Raw genomic sequence first — 20,328 nt, 5'->3', positions numbered from 1 at the left:
AGTTAATATTCAGTTTCATTTTTCTTACTGAGAGAGAGAGAGCTAGAGCAATGCAAGTTAACAATGGTGATATGTAACATATGAAGACAAGTAAATACTATTTTATTGTGCAATGCGCAGGTACAACTAGTCAAATTATCCATTCAAAAAAACTAGGAGTCAAATTACAGATCTTAATATTTACAATAAGACTTAATCCAATGTAACTTAGTAAAGTTAAAAATTACGATATGATAAAATAGGCTCCTGACTCCTGAGCTCATATCTCTAACATTTGCAATTTGTGTCTTTTATTCTAAACCTTAGGGGGTTAATGGTGACTGATGAGTGCGAAACAACCAATCCACTTAAGAACATCATGGACACGTGAAGCAAGAAAAGTTGGTGTACAGCTTCTTTCTAACATTATCATTGGGGCCACGGACTAGTTTGGGATAGCAACAAATTAAATAATGCATGATAATAACCGGCCACCAATACCTTTAGGAATGCTGGAAGATTGGTAGGATACAAGTAATTTTGGACACAATCAAATGCAGAAATTAATTTATTGAGTATTGAGCAACGTGATCCAGATGACCCAAATACATATATAATTAAGCGTGATGATTACTTGCCCGGTTAACCAAATGACACTTTTAGTTGATTTTTATGTGAAAAAACAATAAATTACGTGCACTGAGAATGAGTAATGCAATTCAACAACTATATAAGTGTGCTAATTATACTTTGGTTGGCCAACACATTCATGGGGAGTTGGAGGAAGTCAGGCATGGAAATTCATTGTCATCATCATCGTCTCTTTTGGTATGTGCTGCTTGTTGTGGCCTATTTTTTCTCTTTCACTGAAAGTATAAGTCGGAGAGATTTTCCAGCTGGTTTCATATTTGGAGGGGCCTCAAGTGCTTACCAGGTATATATGTCACTGCAATCACACTAATATTTTACATGCTTTCTACACTAATTCTTTACGTTTTTATACTCATTTTATGTTTGGGGTTCTCTCAATTTCTATTGGAAGTATGAAGGGGCTGCATTTCAACATGGAAAAGGGCCTAGCATATGGGATACTTTCACTTGGGAACATCCAGGTCTCTCTCTCTCTCTCTCTCTCTCTCTCTCTCTCACACACACACACACACACACTCAAAAGGGCCTAGCATATGGGACACTTTTAATCAACATGAATGTACAAATGTGCAAACAAAGGCAAAACAAGCAGCTACTAGCTAGTTCTCCAGACTAAACTACACTTGCCTCACTAAGAGAAAGAAAACCATTCACAGCAATTAGTGATTCACTAAGTGTATATTGTTAATTACAACTTACAAGTAAAAGTAAGTTGTTAAAAAAAATAATTAGAACTAACTTTCCCTAGTTAGTGTCAGAGACAGAAATTGGGGTCCTCCAAAGCCTGTAAAGTGCTTTGTTTTGGATAAGAATTTTGACTTTTAGGTAAGTACAGTATCTGCTCCACAGACCAAAGAAGATTTCCTTCTGTAAATCGGCTTCATCATCTCATTTTGCTACTATGGATTTCTTGCCAAAATGGAATCCTCCAAATTGATGGGTAATGAGTGAGGAAACAACCAAATCCAACTTAAGATAGTACCACTTAACTCATTAGTGAGGGTTTTTTTTTTTTTTTTTTTTTTTTTGAGAAATTTTATGGTGTCATGACAGAAAAAATTGCGGACCATAGCACCGGGGTTATAGCTGAAAATTTTTATTATCGCTTTGAGGTATGGTTCATATGATTGTATTCTATTAGTTTCCTACACACCAAAAAACAAAAATTTTGATTCTATCCCTAGCTACCCTTCTACACCCACTATATTGCAGTTGAATTTATGTTTTCTTTCTTTTACTTTTCTTTTTCTTTTTTGCATTAAATTAATAAAAAAACTGGAAAAATGTTTTCAGGAGGACATAGCTCTGATGAAAGAAATTGGTTTAGACTTCTTTAGGCTCTCCATCTCATGGCCCAGAATACTACCTAGTAAGACCATTGCTCAACCTTTGTCATATTTTGTGAAATTAGGCATAATTTCATAACTTTTTTTTTTTTTTTCTTTACTAAGAACCTACAAAACATGGCATAATTTCTTTCTGGGTCATGCTAACGAGTGCCCTTAGAACACTCGTTAATAATCCATTTTAAGAAAGTTTTGATACCATTTCTATAGGAAATGAAAAAAACTGTCAAAATATTAATTACCTTTTTTTCATTTCTCATAAAAACTTTTTTTAAATGGATTATTAACGAGTGCCCTAAGGGCACTCGTTAGCATTTCCCTTTCTTTATATGGTATATATTCCAAGTAACATGTAATCTTATTTATAAAACCTAAGTTTGTCCTCAGAAGGAAAACTTAGTGGGGGAGTGAACCAAGAAGGGGTCACATTCTACAATAAGCTCATAAATGAGCTACTGTCTCAAGGTGAAATTTCATTCTTCCTTTCACATGCTACTCATTAAGTCAATCATTCCTTTCTATATCAATATATGCCTCTTCTTAATATTGACTATAGTTAATTAATTAGGTTTAAAACCGTTTATAACTCTATTCCATTGGGATGTTCCACAAGCCCTTGAAGATGAGTATGGTGGATTCTTGAGCCAAGACATAGTGTAAGTTTCAAATTACACATTAAAATCTATTATGCAATTAGTATATATGTAATCTGACTAATTAACAATAAATTAATCTCCTATAATTAGGGATGATTATCGCAACTATGTGGACTTTTCTTTCAAAGAATTTGGTGATAGAGTGAAGTATTGGATCACAATTCACGAGCCAAATATATTTACCATTGGGGGGTACGTAGACGGCACCAAGGCACCCGGTCGATGTTCTAACTATATCGGAAATTGCACACATGGGAACTCTGGAACAAAACCCTATATAGTGGGACATAATTTTCTTCTTTCTCATGCAGCTGCTGTGAAATTGTACAGGGAAAAGTATCAGGTTTATGCCTTTAACAATTATCAATTTAAAGATGATATACCAACTTAGGACTCAATAATATTTAATAAGCCATGTTTGTGAGAGAGAGATTGTGCTTAGCAATACAGGGTTGTGCTTTAAATTACAAAGAACACTAACCTGGTAGATTTGTCCTCTTAATACCAAGAAAGTCAATATCGTAAGGGTATTAGTCGTATTAGGAAAATATACTATACCGGCTATTAAACTAATATTGGTACTCCTTCAAAATGTACTAAAAAATGCTATGGGCTGCACCTGGGTGGAAATATATAAATAGTGGTAATCTTGAAACGGTACACAATACACTAGTATTAACTGGTATCATTCTCCTTGCCAAACTGAAACAGCCTCTTGTATGAAAATTATTCCCTTGATTAAAACCTATAAAACTATCCTAATCCTTCTAAAAGGAAAAAAGAGATAATCTATTGTACTTCAATATTTATTCTTAGAATGGAAAAAAGAATATTCATAATATTGCAAAAGTTTCAAAATAAAAATGTCTTATAGTATATTTTATTGGATAGGATTATCTGAATTTGATTTTTATAGGCTTCTCAACTGGGAGAAATTGGCATTCACCTATCGTTGGATGGTGCCCAAATACCAAACAGTTGCTAGCACCAAGGCAGCAAGGCTGCCTTTAGAGGTCTCGATTTTTTGTTTGGATGGTAAGTTTTATGACTTAATTTTATACCAGATTTATTAATTCCTATAAACAAACACATTTTTCTTCATAGATATTTGCAAAAAGCGTCTATTTGTTTGCTTGAAATAAAGGTAGTTAAGACTTAGAAGAAGCATTGAATAAAAACAACAAAAGCATAATAAGCATAGCCATTATAATTCAAGTGGCTGGACTTGAATTTTGAATACATTGTAATCCCTTCTATTATGGACCTTATGGTCCATCGACTCCATCCATAATTGTTTGGTTTGAGAATAATGCATGGTATGGTATCTTACTAATTAATATTAACAAAATAACCTATAAACTTAGCAACAAAGGTCAATCTATATATTTGCCTTCCTCCGTTTTTTAAACTCTAGTGAGAATGCCAAGGTTAGTCTTCGTTCATATTCTTCGTTCATCACTTTGCAATCGTGCACATTTTTATTTTTATCATGTGTTTTGTGTGTTGGAGGGGGGGTGATGAGGAAGTGCCTGCTAACGAGCATGGACGGAATTATCATGATTATATATATGCGTACTAATTCTAGCAATTTTGTTATATAAAATTACATTTTGTTTCCCTTAAATAATATTTTTGATTCTTTTAAGCATAATATTACCCACAAACTTTTTTACAGCATTTTTACAAACTATTTTGGTAGCAAATTTTTATTGGTTCACATAATGAGTTCACCATTCACATTGTTTTTTTACTTACTAGTAACTACTTATCATAACAGTAATTTATAAAAAAGCTTGTAGCTCTAGCATTTTCCTCATTTTAGTGACCATAAAAAAAAAATTATAGATCTAAAATCTAAAACAAAATATACAAGCCCAAAAAAATAACTCAACAACAAAAATTACTAATAGTAAAACTAAAAAAATTAAGCTCAATTAACCAATTTTATCCAAAAAAACAACCATGCCCTTTAAAAAATTCTAAAAAAAAATAATTTTGTTCTTATCCACACACAAAAATTAAGAATAAAAATAAAAAATCTCAGCAGCTAAATAATAGCAAAGTCAAAGGTTGAAATCACTGCATATAGCCAACATTAAAGCCGCTTTTTAACTCAAAGTTCTGGCACCATCCCTACTAACAAGTAGGATTGGGTGATATTTCCAAACAACCAATGAGATCATCGTCCTAACCTAGCTGAGAAGCCCCCAACAGTTAGAGAACAATGCCTCACAAGATTCCACCGAGTAAAATCCCTTATATAGAAGAAAAAAAATCAAGGACAAGTGGACAACCCAAGCAAGGAAGCTTGGTCACGCCAAGGAAAGGCAACACATGCGAAGGGGACAACCATCACCTATGCATTAATTGCTCCCACCAACCAACAATCTCTCAACATTAAGGGGGTGTTTGGTAGTTTAGTTTGAACACATATTTAAACAACATTACACATTTTTCCATACTTTTTTTCACCCACACATATCAAAAACACTCAAACAACATTACTCAAACTCCTCTACCAAACACCCCCTAAATGTCAGGTGATTAGTATAAATAGTGGATGAGCCTATTGCAAACCTATGCCCCCCCCCCCCAAAAAAAAAAAAAAAAAACCTTGAGAACTAACAGGTGATGGGACTCATGCCCACTACCTCATCCTCTTTTTTTCTTTTTCTTTTTCTTTTTTTTTTGGGGGGGGAAGACAACCCATAATGGGTATAAATATCCCCCTTATTCGCACAAGAAAAGGACAGCAAAATGAGAAAGAGAAAACTTATATTTGAAAACTTAAAATGGCCAATTGAAATGTAGTTTTACGTAGTATTAGGAAACTTATATTTGATAAGGGAAATTTATTAGAATACGTTTGTTTATATATGAGTGGTGCGGATATAGTTAGGGGTGGTGAAATTTGAAATCTAATATTATTTTCCATGAAAACACCAAAAGTTGCTAACTGAACTGCGAATCTCTTGGCAATTTACCATCTCAAGCTTTTAGATTAAGTAGTTAAGGTCGTGTCTCAATGTATTGTATCAAACCCTCATATAGAGACTTGTTATTATTTCTATTATTATTTGTGTAGGTTTGTTGATCCAGTTATATTTGGTGACTATCCTGAGACTATGCGAGCTTTGGTGGGGACTCGACTGCCTATATTTACTGAATCACAATCCAAGATGCTAAAGGGTTCTCTAGATTTCCTTGGAGTAAATTACTACACTGCAAGATATGCAGATGACTCTACTTCTTCTAGTAGCGTCAACCTAAGTTACACAACAGATAGCCACGTAAATCTGACCAGTTAAGCTCAAAATCCATAACTTTGATTTATATTTAGGGTGATGCAAAGAATACATATTACAATTTTTATAAAAATGAATTGTCATTAGTCATCTAAAAGTATTCAAGCATTTATTTTGTTGAATTGGCATAAATCATATCCATTGTCCCCTCAATTTGAATATCCTTTGTAGTAAAATTTATAGTTGTATTTGCATTTTCCTCGTATTTTTTCCTAACACTCATGTTGTCACTCTATTTGCTGCCACAGCGGAGAAGGATGGCATTCTTATTGGTCAACCAGTATTCTCTCTCTCTCTCTCTCTCTCATGTTTAAATATAAAGAATATTGTACTTCTTGTATATACTAAAAAAAAAACTATGTAAATAATGGTTTTGTAGACCGCTGCTGACTGGCTTTTCATTTATCCAAGAGGAATTCGAGAACTTATGCTATACATAAATAAAAAATACAATAATCCGCCTATTTTCATTACCGAAAATGGTAAGAAACAATCTTCATCATTCTATGCTTTCAGTTTTAGTAGTGTAATTGAAATTTTTATTTGTAACTAAATCAAATATACATATACATTAATACTTTTCAGGAGTTGCTGATAATGGCTCATTGCCGATTCAAGAGGCTCTCAATGATAGCTTAAGGATAAATTACTACCATAGTCATCTATCAAATCTCTTGAAGGCTATAAGGTGAGTTGCTATGCATATAGTATTGGGAATTTTTTCTTTTCTTATATAGGTAGATAGTGGGAGTGAGAGAGGTGTGCTGGTTTAAAGTACAAACATGTGACACCCTAAGAGGTTGTTTGGATGGGATGAGTTTTGAGTGATATCACTCAATTTTCTATTTCCATCATCCAAATTGTGTAGGTCCCACGGAGGAGTAGTTGTTTGGATGAGTTTCTAGTCATTGTTTTCATGACTCAGTCACTCAAAAAACCGGATCACAATCATGGAAAATGAAAACAGGTGAAACCTGTTTTCATAACTCAAAATTTGATTTTCAGTGGCATGTTCATAAATAGGAGGAGATTGTGGGCCCCAAAAGCCAGTCACATCCCACCAGTCACTCTCTCTTTTCTTTTTTCTTTTTTTTTCTCCACTTTTCTTTCTTTCTCTCTTCTTCTTTATCTATTCTTCTTTTTGTTCTTCTTCAGAGCAAAAAGCTCATACTCACTGACCACTCACACGCACAGCGTTCTTTTTGCTTTCTTCTGATTCAGTGTTCTTTCTGTTCTTTCTGTTTTGTTCTTCTCCCACTAGTCACTCACACGCCGACCTAAGCCGAGAGATCATCAGCGTTAATCTTTGATCACATGCTAAAAAGCTCCACCACACGCTCGTTCTCCTCATCGCTGCTATCATAAACGATTTAATTTGGAAGCTCATTCTTCGATCTGGAAGCTCTGTTGTCGGTGCTAGGAATAGCTCCGTTGGAAGCTCATTTTCGATTTGGAAGCTCTTTTTTTTTTTTTTTTTTTTTTTCGTGGTGTATCATAAATAATTATGGATGAAGTTTTGAATTTGGGGTGATGAGTTGCTTTAGGTGGTGTTAAATTGTTGAGAGTTTTTGTTGTTTGTACTACTTTGGTTAAATTGTGAATGGAGTTTTTGTGTTAAACTGTGACTGTGGTGGTAGCAAAATGAAATGTGCAGTGAAGAAAATGGTGGGAGATGAGGGTTTGGCGGGTAGGCTAACAACAGTCTCTAACCATTGCTCAAGTATGGGTCCCACAAAAAGTAAAAAAAATTGAGTGATGAAAAGTTGAAAATATGTGCCAAATGGGTGGAATCAAGAAATTGGGATATTTTAAGTGATGAGTGATGGGTGATGAAAACTGAGTGATGAGTGATGAGTGACCATTTTTTTTTTAAACCAAACAAGCTCATGATGCCATTATGACTGGATGATCACCAAAACCTTAGTGTTAAATATATTATACGTGTGTGAATTAAGGAAAGTACCACCAAAGTCATCTATCAACTCTCCTGAAGGCTATAAGGTGAGTGACTATGCATAAATGTGTGGAGGGATAGTGGAGTTCGAACCACAGGCATGGGGCACCATAAATGATGTTATTACGACAATTGAATTAGCATTTAAACCCTAATGTTGGATATATTATATATGCATGAAATAAGGAAATGCTATAATATCCACAACTTTTTAGATATGGTATCTCTACTAATAACAAGATTTCTCATGACATAATTTTGTCATATTCGTTAGTTACTTACATCACATTGAGCATTAATTAATTTTCTTATATTCCTATTTTATTTTATTTTTATTTTTAACTATGATATGGTCAATTATGATAGTTTTTACCTCAAATCTGATGGTAGGTTCAATCACAAAACTTAATTACTCTTTTCTATTTCTTACTTTTGTAATAATTGTAGACATGCAGTAACAGGGTCACACACGACAATAACTTTATTATATTTGCATATCACATTCAACTGTAACTCTATACTGGATATCATAACTCCAAAAATATTGGAGGAACTATGGACCCACATGAGTTAAAGTTCTGTATAAAATTTAAAAAAAAAAAAAAAAAAAAAAAAAAAAAAAAAAAAAAAAAAACTTAATTAGAACCAAATCCATATACTATAAACTTTTATTAATGGTTAATTTAGCTATGCAATGATAATATTAACCCTCCAGCTCTCATATTACTCCTATACTCCTACTTTCATCTAAACTATCAATATAAGATTACACTTAATACCTTATAAACTATCAAAATGTATGATTGACCCCTCAAAGTTATAACTTTGTTTCCATGTCCTCTCTACTATCTATTTTGGTATTAAGTATTACAAAATTTCGCACTGAAAACCATATACTCCTCTTTAAAATAGACAACTAAGGGATAAATTGATTTTTCAACGCTGAATTCAGTTAACGTTAATAGGAAAACAAACGAAAAATTGTTAAATATAATGTATTTTTAATTTTGGGGGGGGGGGGGAGTCACTACAAGAATTTTGGTCTTTTGCAACCAATGTTTTAGCGACGGCTAAAAAGTCATCACTATTAGACATACATTAGCGACGATAATAAATGGTCATCGCTAATAAATGTATTGTAGTGACAACACTAAGGTAGTCGCTAAAAAGTCGTCACTAACGCCATGGAGGGAATTTTATTTACTTTTGGAAAATGGAGGGAAACTTTTAGCAACGACAATAAATTTTGTTGCGACAACATTTACGTCGCTAAAATAAGGTTTATTTTAACAACGACATCTGTCGTCGCTAATAATCATCTTTAGTGACGACCTTATGTTTCGTCACAGATATGTGGCCAAAAATATATAGTAAGTATATTATATATATGCTTTATTTATTAGCGATGACACATTAGTGGTCGCTATTAGAAGGCTATTAGCGATGACACAACATGTCGTCGCAAATATATCTACCTAAATATAATGGAGGGTAAAATTTTCACTCTCAAAAAGTGGTGGGAATTATTGGAGGGAAGCAGATTATATATTAGCAATGAATTCGGTCGTCACTATAAGGGATCTTTTAATGAAGACAAAGATTGTCGTCACTAATATGTGGCTAAAACAATTTTGATAAAATATGATTTTTTTTTTTTTTTTATCAAATCCTCCAAATGCCTCTTAAAATATTTAAAATCACATAAATTCCTTTAAAATATTTGAAATGATTAAAATACCATTAACCTCGTCAAAATGACCAAAATACCCCCAAACTTATCGAATGACCAAAATAAACTTGAAACCTCCAAAGTAACATAAAACTTTCAAATCCGTTAATATATATATATATATATATATATATATGAGACAACGGAGGGCTTGTTGCTTCAAAATACTCTCAAATCATAATGTTACCCATTTGAAACTTGAAATCAATAAAATAATAAAAATTGAGAAAGTTCTGATTCCACTCAAAATACTGACTAATTCTCATAGTTATCAAAATGTGAATTGTATCGTGAATCAATTTTTTATTTTTCTGTATCATGTGTCATAAGAAAGGTATTAGTCAATATGAAAGGTACATCCATTATAAATTCATAATATATTCAATTAATAACCAATTCAATCATCAATTATGTAATAATATTTACCAAAAGTAAGTAAATAAATCAAATTAAAATATATTTATAACATACATATTCAAATTAATTAAAATCAGAGGTGATAATACATGATGTATGAGCGAAAATAATAAAAATTTTCATCATTTTGCCTAATCAACTTTATCTAAGTCAATGATAACATGACGTTCATCATCTTTCAAAATTATTTCTTTATTAAATTTTTCTAACAACTACTCCAATACCCAATAATCCACTGAAAACCTTCCCACTGAACCTAATTTCACAAAGTCTAGTAGTCTCAAAACCATCTATTAAGTTTGACCAAACATGACCAACTTTGACTGTGCCTTTCTCTATTTCTAAAAGTTGGATTGTGACCATAATTTACTAGAAATAACATTTCATTACACTCTTCAAATCCAACTGTTAGATTTCAAATCTAAGTATGGTGTGAGATGGACATGTGTTGTGTATCTATATGACTATGTTCTCTTAATCTAACCATCCAATTGGTCACAAATTTCACCAAAACCAATATGTCACCATACTTTTCAATCCCAATGATCAAGATTCGAATATGAATTTCACAAAGTCTACTGTTCTCGGTACCATCTATTAAGTTTGACCGAGTTTGACCAACTTTAACCAAACTTTGACCGCGCCTTTCCCTAAATCCACCCATTTGATTGTGACCATAATTTACTAGAATTAAACTTTCATTACACTCTTTGAATCCAACGGTTAGATTTCAAATCTAAAGATGGTGCATGATGGATGTGTGTTGTGTACCTTTACAGCAATATTCTCCCAATCTAACCATCCAATTGTTCTCAAATTTCACCAATACCAATATGTCACCATACTTTTCAATCCCACTAATTAAGATTCAAATATGAATTTAACAAAGTCTAGTGGTCTCGGGTCCATCTATTAAGTTTAACCAACATTAACTAAACTTTGATCGTGCCTTTCCCTAAATCCAACCATTTCATTGTGACCATAATTTATTGGAATTATCCTTTCGTTACACTCTTCGAATCCAATGGTTAGAATTCAAATATAAGGATGGCACGTGATGGACATATGTTGTGTACTTTTATGGCTATGTTTACTCAATCTGATCATCCAGTTGTTCTCAAATTTTACCAACACCAATATGTCACCATACTTTTCAATCCCAATGATCAAGATTCAAATATGAATTTCACAAAGTCTAGTGGTCTCGAGACCATTTATTAAGTTTGACCAATTTTAACTAAACTTTGACCATGCCTTTCTCTAAATCCAACCATTTGATTGTAACCATAATTTACTAGAATTAACTTTTCATTACACTCTTTGAATTCAATGGTTAGATTTCAAATCTAAGGGTGGCGTATGATGGACGTGTGTTGTATACCTTCATAGCAATGTTCTCTTAATCTGACCATCTAATTGTTCTCAAATTTCACCAACACCAATATGTCACCATACTTTTCAATCCCAATGATCCAGATTCGAATATGAATTTCATAAAATCTAGTGGTCTCAGGACCATCTGTTAAGTTTGACCGGGTTTGACCAACTTTAACTAAACTTTGATCATGTCTTTCTCTAAATCCAACCATTGATTGTGACCATAATTTACTAGAATTAACCTTTCATTGCACTCTTTGAATCCAACGGTTAAATTTCAAATCTAAGGATGACACGTGATGGACGTGTGTTGTGTATCTTTATGGCAATGTTCTCTCAATCTAACTATCCAACTGTTCTTAAATTTCACCAACACCAATATGTCACCATACTTTTCAATCCCAATGATTAAGATTTGAATATGAATTTCACAAAGTCTAGTGGTCTCGGGATCATCTATTAAGTTTGACCTGGTTTGACCAATTTTAACTAAACTTTGACCACGCCTTTCTCTAAATCCAACCATTTGATTGTAACCATAATTTACTAAAATTAACCTTTCATTACACTCTTTGAATCCAACGGTTAGATTTCAAATCTAAGGATGGCACATGATTGACGTGTGTTGTGTACCTTTACGACAATGTTCTCTCAATCTGACCATCCAATTGTTCTCAAATTTCACCAACACCAATATGTCACTATACTTTTCAATCCCAATGATCTAGATTCGAATATGAATTTCAAAAAGTCTAGTGGTATCGGGACCATTTATTAAGTTTGACCGAGTTTGACTAACTTTAACTAAATTTTGACCGCTCCTTTCTCTAAATCCAACTATTTGATTGTGGCCATAATTTACTAGAATTAACATTTCATTACACTCTTTGAATCCAATGGGTGGATTTCAAATATATGAACGGCGCGTGATGGACGTGTGCTGTGTACCTTTATGACAATGTTCTCTCAATCTGACCATCCAATTGTTCTCATATTTCACCAACACCAATATGTCACCATACTTTTCAATCCCAATGATCAAGATTTGAATATGTATTTCACAAATTCTTATGGTCTTGAGACCATATATTAAGTTTAACCGGATTTGAACAATTTTAACTAAATTTGACCGTGCCTTTTTCTAAATCCAACCATTTGATTGTAACCATAATTTACTAGAATTAACCTTTCATTACACTTTTTGAATCCAGCAGTTAGATTTCAAATCTAAGGATGGTGCGTGATGGACGTGTGCTGTGTACTTTTACGGCAATGTTCTCTTAATCTGACCATCCAATTGTTCTCAAATTTCACCAACACCAATATGTCACCATACTTTTCAATCCCAATGATCCAAATTCAAATATAAATTCCACATAGTCTAGTGGTCTCGGGACCATCTATTAAGTTTAACCGGGTTTGACCAATTTTAACTAAACTTTGACCGCGCCTTTTTGTAAATCCAACCATTTGATTGTAACCATAATTTACTAGAATTAATCTTTCATTACACTCTTTGAATCCAACAGTTAGATTTCAAATCTCAGGTTGGCGTATGATGGATGTGTGTTGTGTACCTTCATAGCAATGTTCTCTTAATCTGGCCATCTAATTGTTCTAAAATTTCACCAACACCAATATGTCACCATACTTTTCAATCCCAATGATCCAGATTCGAATATGAATTTTATAAAATCTAGTGGTCTCAGGACCATCTATTAAGTTTGACCGGGTTTGACCAACTTTAACTAAACTTTGACTGCACCTTTCTCTAAATCCAACCATTTGATTGTGACCATAATTTACTAGAATTAACCTTTCATTACCTTTTTGAAATCCAATGGTTAGATTTCAAATCCAAGTATGGTGTGAGATGGACATGTGTTGTGTATCTGTATGGCTATGTTCTCTCAATCTGACCATCCAATTGGTCTCAAATTTCACAAACACCAATATGTCACATACTTTTCAATCCTAGTGATCAAGATTCGAATATGAATTTCACAAAGTCTAGTGGTCTTGGGACCATCTATTAAGTTTGACCGGGTTTGACCAATTTTAACTAAACTTTAACCTCACATTTCACTAAATCCAACCATTTGATTGTGACCATAATTTACTAGAACTAACCTTTCATTACACTCTTTGAATCCAACTGTTAGATTTCAAATCTAAGGATGGCATGTGATGGACGTGTGTTGTGTACCTTTATGGCAATGTTCTCTCAATCTGACCATCAATTGTTCTCAAATTTTATTAACATTTTTACAACAAATTTTAAGTAATAGGTTGTTACTGATTGTTATTGTTAGAGCAAAAAACTAATGTTAGTGTTAGGTTCAAATTTGAACCAATAACAACAAACCACCTATAATTCGTTACGAAAATGTTGTGAATGTAACACTTGTCATAAAAAAATGTGTGTGTGTGTGTGTGTGCGTGTGTGTGTGTGTGTGTGTGTGTTTTTAATTGTCTTTGAAAACTTGAAATACATTCTAGGTTTAGAATAAATTAATTTAGTTTCTATATGTAGCACTTCTCATAATAAAAATGTGTGTTTTTATTGTCTTTGAAAACTTGAAATACATACTAGATTTAGAATAAATTAATTATTTTCCATATATTGTTGTAGCATTTCTCAATTGTGATTTCTTATTCTTTATATTATTTTTCCTTTCTTTCATCCATACGTTTTTTTTTTTTCTTGTTTTTTCTCCTCCACACATGTATACCGGTGTACCATTTTAGAATTGCCACTATTTTTAAACAAAAAAAATTATATAATTATAATATTAATGAATCTAATAGTATATATATATATATATATTTGAATGTTTATAAATTTAATTTTTGGTAACAATCCATGTAATATGTTATGCATCTTTATAAATGATAAAAGTAACAAGTTAGTTTATATTTTGCAAAAAAAGTAACTAGTTAGTTTATATCTAACTAGTTATATATATAATTAAAAAAAAAAAAAGTGAAAGAAAAGACCATGAGACAAGACATGACAACATTAAAAAAGAAATGGTAAATGATACATTGATGGACACGTTGGGAGTAAAAAAATGATTAAAAAAATTAGAAATTTGTGGATGGAAATCCAAAAACTCTTTCTCTAGTTGTTTCTCCTCCACATGTTTTGGTATTCTTCCACTTCTCTCTTTATAATTTATCCATTTAGACATTTGATTTTATTTTGGAATTATGCTAAGACCACATAAATAGGCATAATTTTGTACCACAACTTACTATATAATGAATTGTGATTGACAAAAGTGTGTCTGTGGGTCATGTGAGAACACACTTTTACTAATCACGCTTTTACTTATTCTTCATCGAGTTTAATTCATTATCCATGGCCGTTAAGGTTTAGTCAAAGAAACAAAATATTTTGGTACTAGTCAATATCAGTGTACCACTTCAGAATTACCACTATTTAAAAAAAATATATATATTCATAAATTTGAAAGTGTGTATATATATATATATATACACACACTTTCATATTTATAGATTTAATTATTTGATAGAAACTGTATATTTTATTATGGATCTTTACAAATACATGTTACAACACTTACAAGTTTATAAGTTAAAAATAAAAAAAATAAATAAAGTAAAGGACTTGTAACTTTTATTAAAAAGTTAAACAAAACCACAAAATATCAATTAAAATTAGTAGATGAGATAGTTAGTAGGGACGTTGGGATTTGCCTTGGTTAGCAAAATAGTATTAAATATATATATATATATATATATATATATATATTTTAAAACTAATTAGTCAAAGAGGGTTTCAACAAAAAAAAAAAAAAAAAAAAAAAAAAAAAAAAAAAAGGTAGTCAAAGAGGGTGATAAAACCCAAAAAATGACAACCTACTTTTACTGTTTTTTCACTTCTCCCAACCGCTTTTTAAGTTTTCCACTCAGACACGTTAGAGCATCCGCAGCCGAAAATCCCATCCTATCCTATTTTACCATTCTAAAAAGCAACTTTATTAATTATACCATACAATTTTACAACATACCCAACATTCCAACTTTTATTTTCCTATTCTACACTTTAAAATAATATATCTACCCAATAAAATAATATATCCCAAATCCATATCTATTCTCTCCCTTCTCTCTCCTCTCTTTGATTTTTAATTCTCTTCCTCCGTCTCTCTTCCACTGAAACCACCACCTCCACCGTCCAAAAAGGCCTCTGTCTCTCTTCCATTGAAACCACTAGCACCTCCACCGTCCAAAAAGGCCTCTGTCTCTCTTCCATTGAAACCACCAGCACCTCCACCGTCCAAAAAGGCTACAAAACTCAAACAAAATGCCCCTGCTTCACTGGCCATCATCCCACCACCGCCAAAACAAAACCCACAAATGACCAACAAAGACCCAGCAAAATCAGACCCATAAATGAACAACTCGCACCACAAATGAAGAAACCCATAAACCGATCTCTGCGCCGATCTCCACACCCAACGCCCAACGCCAATCTCCACATCCCACGACCTCCATGCCCAACGGCGATGTCCACATCCCACGCCCAACGGCGATCTCCATGCCCAACGGCGATGTCCACATCCCACGCCCAACGCCTATCTCTACGCCCAACGCCGATCTCCACACCACACCCAAACACCGATCACTGAGCCAAACCCCAAACGCCGATCTCCACACCACCACACTGATCTGCAATGAGAGGGAGAAGAGAAATAATGACTAGGTGGTGGCTTGCCATGGCCGGTGACAGTGGGTCAGGCCATGGTGTGGTGGCTATGGGATTGAGTCTGAAGAGAGGAAAGCTGAATGAGAGAGAAGGAAGATAGAGAAAAGAAAAGGAAATAATGAGAGAGAGAGAGAGGAGAGAGACAATTAAAAAATAATTTTTAGAAATAAGATTGTGCTACAGTAGCATCTTACTAATAAGATTCTACTGTAGCACAATTGTAAAAATTTTTACAATTCTGAATGTTTACAAGTCCAAATGCTGGGTGTTTTTGGGGTTTTTATGCTAAACCCATCTTACATTTGGCATATCCATGCCCAGGTGCGGATGCTCTTAATAGCTTCTCAGTTTTTACTCATAGTAATGTTAGGGACACAAAACATTTCACAATTTTTATCACAATTTGTCACGTGGTGAGTTATAAGTGGTAGAGGTTTGGACCCACCATTTGACCTTCACCCTTCACAACTTGCCATGTGACAAATTATTACAATAATTATGAAAATTTTTTGTGTACCTAACATTTTCCTTTTACTTATTCTGTTCTTCTTCTAGTTTTTACTTATTAGGCGCGAATTGAAATTTTTTAAAGTACCCAAATTAAAAAAAAATATAAAAAATGTAAACAGACCCCCTTTTTTTTGGAACCTGTAAACAAACCCAAATATACAGTTTCTTTTTTTTTTCTTTTCACGTTCTTTCTCTCCTCTCCTCATGACTCAACCTCCACAAATCGGTAAGCTCTCTCTCTGGCTCATTGTCAGTCTTTGTTTCTTCTCCATTCCCTAATTCTATTTTCTCTCTTTCTTGTGCAGTTCTATAATGAAAATTGTGATTGATTTTTTTTTTTTTCCAATTCTGAATGTTCATCTATAACAAAAGCTTTTCTTTTCAGTTCTAAAAGATTAATTGGATCTATACTTTCGTTGTTCCCTCTTTGCTGTTCTCTCTCAAAGGTAATTTTAGAGATTTTGATTTTGATTTTTTTTTTTAATTTTAAATTTTCAATGATCTATACTTTCATGTTAAGAAAGCATGAACTAACCCTATGATTAAAAGCTCTTTCTTTTCTTTATTTCAGTTTTTTTTTTTTTTTTTTTTAATAATTTTGATATTGTGAGTTTTTGGGTTTGAAGCCATGGGCACAGTAAGCTATTCGTACACTCTGTTATTTGGATTTGAAAGAACATGGGCACCATAGTTTTAGTTTTTATATTGTGGGTCCTTATAATATAATATAATATAATAATAATAATAATAATATTATTATTATTATTATTATTATTATTATTATTATTATTATTATTATTATTATTACGGAACATGGTGAGGAAGATGACTTCTATTGCTTATTTTATTAGATATGAATTTAGCAAAATAATGGGAAGGGAAGTGTTGTGTTCTTACGGAATCTTCGCTTTTTTAAAATAAAAGTGAGTGAAATTTTTTGCATGTCATTTAGTAGCTAGCTACAAGGCACTGCAATAGTAGGACTAATGGACTGTAAGTAACAAATCATATGAAGAATCTCCAATAATGGTAGATTTTGACTTGTAAACATTCAACTTAGGGGCAGAGAAGCTCTAATAATGAAAATGGCTTTGTGAGTCAGCTTGTATACATAATTGATATATTGTGAATCTATTCTATTTCTCATAAGCTAATTGAAGCTATCCAAGTTGCAAAACTTCCATCACAAAAAAAGTTCAAGGTGCTTAGTCTGGATAACTATGTTTCTTGCATATGGTGGGAATATGTTTCGTCCCCATAGTCCACTTTTGTAGTAGTTAGTATAATCTTTTATGTAGTTATCTTTATCATTGTATAGACTTTGAATAAATTACTTTACCAAAATGTTACTGACCATAATATCATATTTTGCCTAATATCTTTTGATATGTTCCTTGTTATGACTGTTAATTTGGACTTATTTCTTTTGTAGAATGAGTCTTGATGCATATTAAGTTTTGTTAAATACATAAAGCTTTCATATCTTTTCATCTATGATATTTTTGAAAAATATAAATGTAAAATTTTTACTTGAATGTTAAAATTATTTAGTAAGTATTTTTGTCATCTATTTTAGTTGACCTTTACATTGGTTTATGCTCATTATTTCAGGTTAAAATGTCTCGTGCCTTGGGTTACAATCTTACATATGATGTCGAGGGGAGATACATTTCATTGCAACAAGTTTTAGCTTGGCAGCATATCTTCATGAGCAATATGTTATTATTTGATTAGTATTTGAGAGAATAAATTGGAACTTAAATTATGTATATGATATTGAACTTGGGTATGTTTTCCCTTATTAGTAGTTATTGATTGAGCAATTATTATGCTTATATGAGTATTTGTGATTGAAAATTTGTGATGTGTGGGATTGTGATTTATTATTTTCCATCAGGTACCCATGTAAAATTCAAAATGTAAATTTTATAGAAAAATTCAAAAAAATGTAAAATGTTATTACTGACGACATTGTCGTCGCTAATATTTTATCATATCATCAGTGACGACAAACAATATCATCGCTAACATGCAAATTTTAGTGATGACAAGTTTGTGGTTAGTAATATATTATTATCTATGACGACAACAAGCGTTGTCGCTAGTAATGACATATAAGCGACAACAAAAATGTCGTTGTTACTAATAATCTACTAGCGATGACAAAAAAATTCGTCACTACTAATAAGCTAGTAGTGACGACATTTCGTCTTGGGTTCTTGAGTTATTTATGACGACAATTGTCACTATTAGCAATGACTTTGTCGTCGTTAATAGTATTGTATTTGCGACGACATTAATATCATCACTAAAAAACTTTTTTGTAACCAAATTCGTTTAACGAAAGTTAGCGACGACATTTTTCGTCGCCAATATAATTAGCAACGATATTTAAAGCATTAGTGACGACTATATGCCATCGCTAAAGACCAAATTTCTTGTAGTGAGTGTTGATCGTCTGTTTTAATCGCTCATGGGTTAAGTGTAATTGGAGTAATAATTTAGGGTGGAAAATTGTAATATTCTCTCTCTCTCTCTCTCTCTCAAAAACATTAACGATTATGGTTTTGGCAGGGCTGGGGTTGACATGAGAGGATACTTTGCGTGGTCAGTTCTTGATGACTTTGAGTGGAATTCTGGTTATACTCTTCGGTTTGGCATCACTTACATAGATTACAAAAATGGGCTGACAAGATACATGAAACGCTCTGTTCTGTGGTTCAAAAATTTTCTCCAAAAGGAAAATGTCATCAAAAGCGAACCTTTGTTGTACATGAGTAGTAATTGAATTTTGAGCAACTGATTTGTTGTATGTTGAACTAATTGTTTCACTGTATCCTCCAGCATGCACTTATTCTGAAAATCAGTTCTAAATTTCTATGTAGTGTATTACAATAGGGGTCTCCCAGTTTCTTAATTTGGGTCTAAAGATGATAAGAGAACCAATCCGGTATTAATTCTTGTTGCTAAAGATAAGTAAACCTACTTATCTCAAGCAGATTTGAAGTCATTTGAAGATTGAGTTCTTCAATTAGCTTCTTGACTGAACATAATACATAACTAAACTATTTTGGATGCAATCATCATTAACACTTGTTTTGATACAGAAATTTATCAACACAACTTAAAACATAACTGTCATGAGATTGGGCGATGAAATAATTTTTCTCATCTATAAAAAAATAATAATAATCTATGTTGGGATCCTTTTTGTTGTCACACACATGTTTGGTTTTGATTTGCTAGTACTCTTTCTCCCTAAACTCCTAAGCATTTTGTGCATAGGGAGGTATCAATTAAATTACAAGACTCTTGACGAATAATAATCCTCAATTAATAATGAGCTATAAATGAGGGAAAGAAAAAATTAGGTGCAATAAGCTAAAAAGACTTGATCGTGTGTCAAGTTATATTTTTTAGGTGCAATAAGCTGACTTGGCACACAATGATTAGAGGGTGTAAAACAAGAGTTTTACATCCAATCTGTATTGAATTTAATCGCTTCTTATTATACTGCTATATTAAGGAAAGACTCAGCTCTAGACCTGTTTAGAACACTGGGTATTAGCATAACTCAAACTTTGGGTAGAGAAGTTTATGGGAGGTTAGGATGATTATGTTTGTTGTCAAGTAGAGCAATTTGGTTTGCCCAGTTCAATTTGGCTTGTTGGT

The 20,328-nt window shown here is 32.6% G+C and overlaps 1 long non-coding RNA gene and 1 pseudogene across 1 annotated transcript; both read left to right on the top strand.

Annotated features, from left to right (window-relative positions):
- The first annotated feature begins 503 nt into the window (after positions 1-503).
- On the top strand, positions 504-19,530 carry LOC115987684 (annotated as a pseudogene).
- On the top strand, positions 16,800-18,506 carry LOC115987685. The gene is made up of 3 exons (XR_004091188.1): positions 16,800-16,882; positions 17,042-17,102; positions 18,268-18,506. It is a non-coding gene; the product is annotated as an uncharacterized LOC115987685 (long non-coding RNA).
- Positions 19,531-20,328: the final 798 nt, after the last annotated feature.

This window comes from Quercus lobata, chromosome 4, assembly GCF_001633185.2.
Source record: "Quercus lobata isolate SW786 chromosome 4, ValleyOak3.0 Primary Assembly, whole genome shotgun sequence".
Classification (NCBI taxonomy): Eukaryota; Viridiplantae; Streptophyta; class Magnoliopsida; order Fagales; family Fagaceae; genus Quercus; species Quercus lobata.
Note: the sequence above shows the minus strand (reverse complement) of the source record. Positions and strands in the feature narration are given on the sequence as shown.